Source organism: Phocoena sinus, chromosome 3 (genome assembly GCF_008692025.1).
Source record: "Phocoena sinus isolate mPhoSin1 chromosome 3, mPhoSin1.pri, whole genome shotgun sequence".
Lineage (NCBI taxonomy): Eukaryota > Metazoa > Chordata > Mammalia > Artiodactyla > Phocoenidae > Phocoena > Phocoena sinus.
In genome coordinates, this window is record NC_045765.1 from 39,402,881 (window position 1) to 39,414,030 (window position 11,150).

Genomic DNA, 11,150 nt, shown 5'->3' on the forward strand with positions numbered 1-11,150 from the left:
TTTTTATTTTTTTACATCTTTATTAGAGTATAATTGCTTTACAATGGTGTGTTAGTTTCTGCTTTATAACAAACTGAATCAGTTATACATATATATATGTTGCCATACCTCTTCCCTCTTGCATCTCCCTCCCTCCCATGCTCCCTATCAGACCCCTCTAGGTGGTCACAAAGCACCGAGTTTATCTCCCTGTGCTATGCGGCTGCTTCCCACTAGCTATCTATTTTACGTTTGGTAGTGTATATATGTCCATGCCACTCTCTTGCTTTGTCACAGCTTACCCTTCCCCCTCCCCATATCCTCAAGTCCATTCTCTAGTAGGTCTGTGTCTTTATTCCCGTCTTACCCCTAGGTTCTTCACGACATTTTATTTTCTTAGATTCCATATATATATGTGTTAGCATACAGTATTTGTCTTTCTGTTTCTGACTTACTTCACTCTGTATGACAGACTCTAGGTCTATCCACCTCATTACAAATAGCTCAATTTCGTTTCTTTTTATGGCTGAGAAATATTGCATTGTATATATGTGCCACATCTTCTTTATCCATTCATCCAATGATGGACACTTAGGTTGTTTCCATCTCCTGGTTATTGTAAATAGAGCTGCAATGAACATTTTGGTACATGACTCTTTCTGAATTATGGTTTTCTCAGGGTATATGCCCAGTAGTGGGATTGCTGGGTCATATGGTAGTTCTATTTTTACTTTTTTGCGGAACCTCCATACTGTTCTCCATAGTGGCTGTACCAATTCACATTCCCACTGACAGTGCAAGAGTGTTCCCTTTTCTCCACACCCTCTCCAGCATTTATTGTTTGTAGATATTTTGATGATGGCCATTCTGACTGGTGTGAGATGATATCTCATTGTAGTTTTGATTTGCATTTCTCTAATGATTAATGATGTTGAGCATTCTTTCATGTGCTTTTTGGCAGTCTGTATATCTTCTTTGGAGAAATGTTTATTTAGGTCTTGGCCCATTTTTGGATTGGATTGTTTGGGGTTTTTTTATTGAGCTGCTTGTAAATTTTGGAGATTAATCCTTTGTCAGTTGCTTCATTTACAAATATTTTCTCCCATTCTGAGGGTTGTCTCTTAGTCTTTTTTTTTTTTTTTTTTTGGTCTCTTGGTCTTGTTTATGGTTTCCTTTGCTGTGCAAAAGCTTTGAAGTTTCATTAGGTCCCATTTGTTTATTTTTGTTTTTATTTCCATTTCTCTAGGAGGAGGGTCAAAAAGGATCTTGCTGTGATTTATGTCATAGAGTGTTCTGCCTATGTTTTCCTCTAAGAGTTTGATAGTTTCTGGCCTTACATTTAGGTCTTTAATCCATTTTGAGCTTGTTTTTGTGTATGGTCTTAGCGAGTGTTCTAATCTCATACTTTGACATGTACCTGTCCAGTTTTCCCAGCACCACTTATTGAAGAGGCTGTCCTTTCTCCACTGTACATTCCTGCCTCCTTTATCAAAGATAAGGTGACCATATGTGCGTGGGTTTAATCTCTGGGCTTTCTATGCTGTTCCATTGATCTATCTTTCTGTTTTGGTGCCAGTACCATACTGTCTTGATTACTGTAGCTTTGTAGTATAATCTGAAGTCAGGGAACCTGATTCCTCCAGCTCCGTTTTTTGTTCTCAAGATTGCTTTGGCTATTGGGGGTCTCTTGTGTTTCCATACAAATTGTGAAATTTTTTTGTTGTAGTTCTGTGAAAAATGCCATTGGTAGTTTGATAGGGATTGCATTGAATCTGTAGATTGCTTTGGGTAGTAGAGTCATTTTCACAATGTTGAGTCTTCCAATCGAAGAACATGGTATATCTCTCCATCTTTTTGTATCATCTTTAATTTCTTTCATCATTGTCTTATAATTTTCTGCATACAGGTCTTTTGTCTCCTTAGGTAGGTTTATTCCTCGATATTTCATTCTTTTTCTTGCAGTGGTAAACGGGAGTGTTTTCTGATTTCACTTTCAGATTTTTCATCATGAGTGTATAGTAATGCCGGAGATTTCTGTGCATTAATTTTGTATCCTGCTACTTTACCAATTTCATTGATTAGCTCTAATAGTTTTCTGGTAGCATCTTTAGGATTCTCTATGTATCGTATCATGTCATCTGCAAAAAGTGACAGTTTTACTTCTTCTTTTCCCATTTGGATTCCTTTTATTTCTTTTTTTTCTCTGATTGCTGTGGCTAAAACTTCCAAAACTATGTTGAATAAGAGTGGTGAGAATGGGCAACCTTGTCTTGTTCCTGATCTTAGTGGAAATGCTTTCAGTTTTTCACCATTGAGGACGATGTTGGCTGTGGGTTTGTCATATATGGCCTTTATTATGTTGAGGAAAGTTCCCTCTATGCCTACTTTCTAGAGGGTTTTTATCATAAATGGGTGTTGAATTTTGTCAAAAGCTTTCTCTGCATCTATTGAGATGATCATATGGTTTTTCTCCTTCAGTGTGTTAATATGGTGTATCACATTGACTGATTTGCGTATATTGAAGAATCCTTGCATCCCTGGAATAAACCTCAGTTGATCATGGTGTATGATCCTCTTAATGTGTTGTTGGATTCTGTTTCCTAGTATTTTGTTGAGGATTTTTGCATCTATGTTTATCAGTGATATTGGCCTGTAGTTTTCTTTCTTTGGGATATCCTTGTCTGGTTTTGGTATCAGGGTGTTGGTGGCCTCGTAGAATGAGTTTGGGAGTGTTCCTCCCTCTGCTATATTTTGGAAGAGTTTGAGAAGTATAGGTGTTAGCTCTTCTCTAAATGTTTGATAGAAATCGTCTGTGAAGCCATCTGGTCCTGGGCTTTTGTTTGTTGGAATATTTTTAGTTACAGTTTCAATTTCAGTGCTTGTGATTGGTCTGTTCATATTTTCTATTTCTTCCTGATTCAGTCTTGGCACGTTGTGCATTTCTAAGAATTTGTCCATTTCTTCCAGATTGTCCATTTTATTGGCATAGAGTTGCTTGTAGTAATCTCTCATGATCTTTTGTATTTCTGCAGTGTCAGTTGTTACTTCTCTTTTTTCATTTCTAATTCTATTGATTTGAGTCTTCTCCCTTTTTTTCTTGATGAGTCTGGCTAATGGTTTATCAATTTGTTTATATTCTCAAAGAACCAGCTTTTAGTTTTATTGATCTTTGCTATCGTTTACTTCATTTCTTTTTCATATATTTCTGACCTGATCTTTATGATTTCTTTCCTTCTGCTAACTTTGGGGGTTTTTTTGTTCTTCTTTCTCTAATTGCTTTAGGTGCAAGGTTAGGTTGTTTATTTGAGATGTTTCCTGTTTCTTAAGGTAGAATTGTATTGCTATAAACTTCCCTCTTAGAACTGCTTTTGCTGCATCCCATAGGTTTTGGGTCATCGTGTCTCCATTGTCATTTGTTTCTAGGGACTTTTTGATTTCCTCTTTGATTTCTTCCGTGATCACTTCGTTATTAAGTAGTGTATTGTTTAGCCTCCATGTGTTTGTATTTTTTACTGCTCTTTTCCTGTAATTGATATCTAGTCTCATAGCGTTGTGGTCACAAAAGATACTTGATACGATTTCAATTTTCTTAAATTTACCAAGGCTTGATTTGTGACCCCAGATATGATCTATCCTGGAGAATGTTCCATGAGCACTTGAGTTGAATGTGTATTCTGTTGTTTTTGGATGGAAAGTCCTATAAATATCAATTAAGTCCATCCAGTTTAATGTATCATTTAAAACTTGTGTTTCCTTATTTATTTTCATTTTGGATGATCTGTGCATTGGTGAAAGTGGGGTGTTAAAGTCCCCTAGTATGAATGTGTTACTGTTGGTTTCCCCTTTTATGGCTGTTAGCATTTGCCTTATGTACTGTGCTCCTATGTTGGGTGCATAAATACTTACAATTGTTATATCTTCTTCTTGGATCGATCCCTCGATCATTATGTAGTGTACTTCTTTGTCTCTTCTAATAGTCTTTATTTTAAAGTCTATTTTGTCTGATATGAGAGTTGCTACTTCAGCTTTCTTTTGGTTTCCATTTGCATGGAATATCTTTTTCCACCCCCTCACTTTCAGTCTGTATGTGTCTCTTGGTCTGGAGTGAGTCTCTTGTAGACAGCACATATATGGGTCTTGTTTTTGTATCCATTCAGCCAGTCTGTGTCTTTTGGTGGGAGCATTTAATCCATTTGCATTTAAGGTAATTATTGATATGTATGTTCCTATTACCATTTTCTTAATTGCTTTGGGTTTGTTTGTGTAGGTCTTTTCCTTCTTTTGTGTTTCTTGCCTAGAGAAGTTCCTTTAGCATTTGTTGTAAAGCTGGTTTGGTGGTGCTGAACTCTCTCAGCTTTTGCTTGTCTGTAAAGGTTTTAATTTCTCCATCAAATCTGAATGAGATCCTTGGTGGGTAGAGTAATCTTGGTTGCAGGTTTTTCGCCTTCATCACTTTAAATATGTCCTGCCAGTCCCTTCTGGCTTGCAGTTTCTGCTGAAAGATCAGCTGTTAACCTTATGGGGATTCCCTTGTGTGTTATTTGTTGATTTTCCCTTGATGCTTTTAATATGTTTTCTTTGTATTTAATTTTTGACAGTTTGATTAATGTGTGTCTTGGCATATTTCTCTTTGGATTTATCCTGTATGGGACTCTCTGTGCTTCCTGGACTTGATTAACTATTTCCTTTCCCATATTAGGGAAGTTTTCAACTATAATCTCTTCAAATATTTTCTCAGTCCCTTTCTTTTTCTCTTCTTCTGGGACCCCTATAATTCGAATGTTGGTGCATTTAATGTTGTCCGAGAGGTCTCTGAGACTGTCCTCAGTTCTTTTCATTCTTTTTTCTTTATTCTGCTCTGCAGTGGTTATTTCCACTCTTTTATCTTCCAGGTCACTTATCCGTTCTTCTGCCTCAGTTATTCTGCTATTGATTCCATCTAGAGTATTTTTAATTTCATTTATTATGTTGTTCATTGTTGCTTTTTTCATCTTTAGTTCTTCTAGGTCCTTGTTAAATGTTTCTTGCGTTTTGTCTATTCTATTTCCAAGATTTTGGATCATATTTACTATCATTATTCTGAATTCTTTTTCAGGTAGACTGCCTATTTCCTCTTCATTTGTTAGGTCTGGTGGGCTTTTATCTTTCTCCTTCAACTGCTGTGTTTTTTTGTCTTCTCATTTTCCTTATCTTACTGTGTTTGGGGTCTACTTTTTGCAGCCTGCAGGTTCGTAGTTCCCGTTGTTTTTGGTGTCTGTCCCTAGTGGCTAAGGTTGGTTCAGTGGGTTCTGTAGGCTTCCTGGTGGAGGGGACTACTGCCTGTGTTCTGGTGGATGAGGCTGGATCTTGTCTTTCTGGTGGGCAAGTCCATGTCTGTTGGTGTGTTTTGGGGTGTCTGTGGACTTATGATTTTAGGCAGCCTCTCTGCTAATGGGTGGGGTTGTGTTCCTGTCTCGTTAGTTGTTTGGCATAGGATGTCCAGCACTGTAGCTTGCTGGTCGTTGAGTGAAGCTGGCTGCTGGTGTTGAGATGGAGATCTCTGGGAGATTTTCACTGTTTGATATTATGTGGAGCTGGGAGGTCTCTTGTGGACCAGTGTCCTGAACTTGGCTCTCCCACCTGAGAGGCAGAGCCCTGACTCCTGGCTGCAGCACCAAGAGCCTTTCATCCCACGGTGCAGAATAAAGGGGAGAAAAAGAAGAAAGGAAGGAAGGAAGGAAAGAAGGAAGGGAGGGAGAGAGAAAGAAAGAAAGAAAAGAAAGAAAGAAAGAAAGAAAGAAAAAGATAAAAGAAAATAAAGATAAAAGAAAATAAAGTTATTAAAATAAAAAATAATTATTAAGAAAAAAAAATTTTTAAGTAAAAACAAACAAAAAAAACGGACGGATAGAACCCTAGGACAAATGGTGAAAGCAAAGCTATACAGACAAGATCTCACACAGAAGCATACACATACACACTCCCAAAAAGAGCAAAAGGGGGAAAAATAATAAATCTTGCACCCAAAGTCCACTTCCTCAATTTGGGATGATTTGTTGTCTGTTCAGGTATTTCACATATGCAGGGTACATCAAGTTGATTGTGGAGATTTAATCCGCTACTCTTGAGGGTGCTGAGAGAGATTTCCCTTTCTCTTCTTTGTTCGCACAGCCTCAGGGGCTCAGCTTTGGATTTGGCCCCACCTCTGCGTGTCGGTCGGCGAAGGGCATCTGTTCTTCGCTCAGGCAGGATGGGGTTAAAGGAGCCGCTGATTTGGGGGCTCCACTCAGGCCGAGGGGAGGGAGGGGCACGGAGTGCAGGGCGAGCCTGCGGCGGCAGAGGCCAGCGTGACGTTGCACCAGCCTTTGGCGCGCCATACGTTCTCCCAGGGAAGTTGTCCCTGGATCCCGGGACGCTGGCAGTGGTGGGCTGCACAGGCTCCCGGGAGGGGAGATGTGGATAGTGACCTGTGCTCGCACACAGGCTTCTTGGTGGCAGCAGCAGCAGCCTTAGTGTCTCATGCCCGTCTCTGGGGTCCACGCTTTTAGCTGCGGCTCGTGCCCGTCTCTGGAGCTCCTTTAAGCAGCGCTCTTAATCCCCTCTCCTCGCGCACCAGGAAACAGAGAGAAGAAAAAGTCTCTTGCCTCTTCGGCACGTCCAGACTTTTCCCCGGACTCCCTCCCGGCTAGCCGTGGTGCACTAACCCCTTCAGGCTGTCTTCTCGCTGCCAACCCCCGTCCTCTCGCTGGGCTCAGACCAAAGCCGGAGCGTCAGCTCCCAGCCCCGCCCACCCGCCCCGGCGGGTGAGCAGACAAGCCTCTCGGGCTGGTGAGTGCCGGTTGGCACCCATCCTCTGTGCGGGAATCTCACCGCTTTGCCCTCCGCACCCCTGTTGCTGTGCTCTCCTCCGCGGCTCTGAAGCTTCCCCCCTCCGCCACCCGCAGTCTCCACCCGCGAGGGGGCTCCTAGTATGTGGAAACCTTTCCTCCTTCACAGCTCCCTCCCAGAGGTGCAGGTCCCGTCCCTATTCTTTGTCTCTGTTTCTTCTCTTTTCTTTTGCCCTACACAGGTAAGTGGGGAGTTTCTTGCCTTTTGGGAGGTCTGAGGTCTTCTGCCAGCGTTCAGTAGGTGTCCTGTAGGAGTTGTTCCACATGTAGATGTATTTCTGATGTATCTGTGGGGAGGAAGGTGATGTCCGTGTGTTACTCTTCTGCCATTTTTCCCCTCCCAGCCTGTGTTTTAAAGTCTGTTTTGTCTGATATGAATATTGTGACTCTCACTTTCTTGTCGTTTCCATTTACATGAAAAAGCTTTCTCCATACCCTCTTTCAATCTATGTGTGTCCTTTGCCCTAAAGTGAGTCTCTTGTAGGCAGCATATTGTAGACTCTTGTTTTGTATCCAGTCGGCCACTTTATGTATTTTGATTGGAGCATTAATCTATTGAAATTTAAGGTAATTATTGATAGATATGTACTTATTGCCATTTTAAAGCTTGTTTTCCCATTGATTTTTTTCCATCGGCAGGCGGACTCTCAACCACTGCGCCACCAGGGAAGCCCCTCCCATTGATTTTATATTTCTGCTTTGTCCCTTTCTTTTTCTTTCTGTTTTTCCTTTTGTGGTTTGATGATTTTCTTTTGTATTATACTTATGTTCTCTTCTTTTTGTGAATCTATTGTATGTTCTTGATTTGTGGTTACTCTGTTTTTCAAGTATGTTAACCCCTTCCTATATCTAATATTAACCCCTTCCCATATCTAATTGCCTTAGACTGGTAGTCTCATAGGCTCAAACACATTCTTGAAAAAAAAAAATCTACCTTTTCTTACTATCCTGCCACACATTTTATGATTTTCATGTCCTCTTTACCTTCTTCATGGTCATCCTTTTGTTGTTTCTTGTGGTTATCATCACTTTCACAGAAATTTTTTGAATTTTTTTTTTTAACCTGTGTACTGGCTTGAGTGATTTACTTTCTAATTGTGATTTTCTCTTCCATATTGATTCTTACTTCTTTTCTATTTAGAGAAGACCTTTCAATATTTCCTTTAGAATAGGTTTAGTATTGCTGTAATTTTTTAGTTTTTGCTTGTCTGAAAAATTCTTTCTCTCTCCTATTCTTAATGATAATCTTGCTCAGTAGAGTATCCTAGGTTGCAGATTTTTCCCTTCCAGGACTTTGAATATATCTTGCCACTCCCTTCTAGCTTGTAGTGTTTCTTTAGAGAAATCAGCTCATAGCCTTATGAAGGCTTAACTCTGTTTTTCTCTTGCTGCCTTTAGAATCCTCTTTATCTTTAAGTTTTTCTGTTTTAATTGTAATATGTCATGGTGTAGGTCTGTTTGGATTTATCTTGTTTGGAACCCTCTGTACTTCCTGTACCTGGAAATCTGTTTCCTTTTTACGTTTGGGAAGTTTTCAGTCATAACTTCTTCAAATACATTTTCAATCCCCTTTTCTCTTTCTTTTCCTTCTGGGATCCCCTTTAAGTATAGCTTGGAATGCTTTATATTATCCCATAGGTCTCTTATATTGCTTTTTTTTTTTAATTTGGCTTTCTGTTTGTGATTCTCATTGGGTGATTTCCATTATTCTATCTTCCAGATCACTTATTTGTTCTTCTGCATTATTAATTTTGCTATTCATTGACTTCAGCTCAGCTTTCATCTTGGTGAATGAACTTTCTAATTTTTCTTGGTTCCCCTTTATAGTTTCTAGTTCCTTTTTACAGTAATCTGCCTTTCTGTCAATAGTCCTTCTTAATTCCTTCAGTATTTTCATTATCTCCTTTTTGAACTCAGTGTCTGTTTGACTGAAGAGGTCTGTTTCATTGTTCTTTTAGGGGAATTCTCTTGATTTTTTAATTGGGAGAGGTTCCTCTGCTTCTTCATTTTACTTATATTTCTCTTGCTGTATGAGTTTAAGAGAAACAATTTTCTGCTGTGGTCTTGGAGGGCTATTTTTATGTGGGAGCATCCCTGTGTAGCTTGTGTGGGTTTAATATTTTTTGGTGCAAGGGCTATTTTTAGTGTGGATGACTGCCACCTCTTTCCTCAATGTATGCTGGCCATTATCCCCTTGACAGGAGGCTTGACTGGAGTTGTGGTGACCAGAGCCTGCACTGAATATTGAGTGACAAGTGAGCAGGGGCTCCTTTTTGCTCTGTGGTTGTCACTGCCCTGTTAGGGGCTGGGTCTGTTCCCTAGTCGTTGGGGTAGAAGCTCCCAGATCCATTTCTTTTTTTTTTTTTTTTAACAGTATTGGAGTATAATTGCTTTACAATGTTATGTTAGTTGCTGCTGTATAACAAAGTGAATCAGCTATATGTATACATATATCCCCATATCTCCTTCCTCTTGCGTCTCCCTCCCACCCTCCCTATCCCACCCCTCTAGGTGGTCACAAAGCACCGAGCTGATCTCCCCATGCTATGCAGCTGCTTCCCACTAGCTATCTATTTTACATTAGGTAGTGTATATATGTCCATGCCACTCTCACTTCGTCCCAGCTTACCCTTCCCCCTCCCTGTGTCCTCAAGTCCATTCTCTACGTCTGTATCTTTATTTCTGTCCTGTCCCTAGGTTCTTCAGACTGTTTTTTTTTTTTCTTTAAGATTCCATATATATGTGTTAGCATACAGCATTTGTTTTTCTCTTTCTGACTTACTTCACTCTGTATGACAGACTCTAGGTCCATCCACCTCACTACAAATAACTCAGTTTCATTTCTTTTTATGGCTGATATTCCATTGTATATATGTGTCACATCTTCTTTATCCATTCCTCTGTCAATGGACGCTTAGGTTGTTTCCATATCCTGGCTATTGTAAATAGAGCTGCCAAAAATATGGAATGCTAAACGAATTTGCATGTCATTCTTGCGCAGGGGCCATGCTAATCTTCTCTGTATCGTTCCAATTTTAGTATATGTGCTGCTGAAGCGAGTGCACCAGATCCATTTCTAAACTGCGTTTTTAAGCTGCAGTGTGAGGTAGGTGGGATTGGAGCACTCCCACTGGGAGAGGAGCCACTGGGTATTCCTCTGCCAGAGCTGTTCATTGGTGAGTGTGCTCTGTTGTGTCACCTGTCACTTGTTATGTGGGCTCACAAAGTACACTGTTGTTGGCACTGCCTTTGGCCCTGTCTCAACCATGGGTATGCCGGCAATCAGCCCTGTCCCTCAGGTGTTGTTTTCATAAGGACACCAGCACAGGTCCACTGAAGTTAGGTACCAGAACTGCAGCAGTCATGAACCTGGTCCCACTGTGGGAGCTATGGAGGCAGCTCAGACCCTGGCCTGGCCCAGCCTCTGTGTGTACACACCCACAGAGCCCACAGCTGTTAATGTTAGACCCATCCCAGTCGGAGGAGCACTTGTTGTCCACTCAGATGTCCTGCAGGCACTCAGTTTACAAAGCCAGTGGCAGAAGTATAAATCTGTGGGTCACGCAGCCGTGGGGAGAAATTTCAGCCCTGCATTCTGTCTCATAGCCCGTGGGGCTCAGCTGTGGTTTTGGTCCTGCCTCTGTGAGTGGGCAACCCGCTGATGGCCGCTCCTGGAACCTGCTGAGGTGGCAGCTGGGGCATGAGAGCCCATGGACGTGGGAGCCACAAGGCAGTGGCTGGGGTACACTCTCCCAGAGCCTGGGGAAGCAAGGGCCAGCACATGGAGAAAGAAGCCATGATGGCCACCGTGCCCCTCCCTTTGCAGGCCACTTAACAATGGCACTTTGCTTCTCTGGCAGGTCCGGGCTTCTGCGAACACACCATGGTTGTGGCCACACCACACGCTAGTGTCTTCAGACTATCTCTGCACAGCCAACAGCGGTCCTCTCCCTGGGTCTGTCCTCTAAGCCCTGAGTTCCAGCACCCAGTCCCTGCCTGTACCTGTAGATGTTCGTCTCAGGCTGGGGCACACGGGGTGGTGGCGTGGATCAAATGTGCAAGTCTCTCTCTGTTCTGCCTACCACAAACCAGTTGCTGTGCTCTTCTCTGAAGCTCCCTTTCTGTCCCAGCTGATCTCCCTGCCAGCGTGGGGGCTTCCCAGGGTGCAGGAACCTTTCCTCTTTTTCAGCTCCCTCCCAAGGGCACAGGTCCCATCAGCTTCCTCTTTTTTTTTTTCCCTTTCACCCTATCCAGTTACATGGAGATCTTTCTTGTCCTTTCAGGTGTTTGGGGTCTTCTGCTAGT

The 11,150-nt window shown here is 41.6% G+C and overlaps 1 non-coding gene across 1 annotated transcript; it reads right to left on the reverse strand.

Annotated features, from left to right (window-relative positions):
* Nucleotides 1-9,801: 9,801 nt before the first annotated feature.
* On the reverse strand, nucleotides 9,802-9,910 carry LOC116752476. The gene has a single exon (XR_004349541.1). It is a non-coding gene; the product is annotated as a U6 spliceosomal RNA (small nuclear RNA).
* Between the last annotated feature and the right edge of the window lie 1,240 nt (nucleotides 9,911-11,150).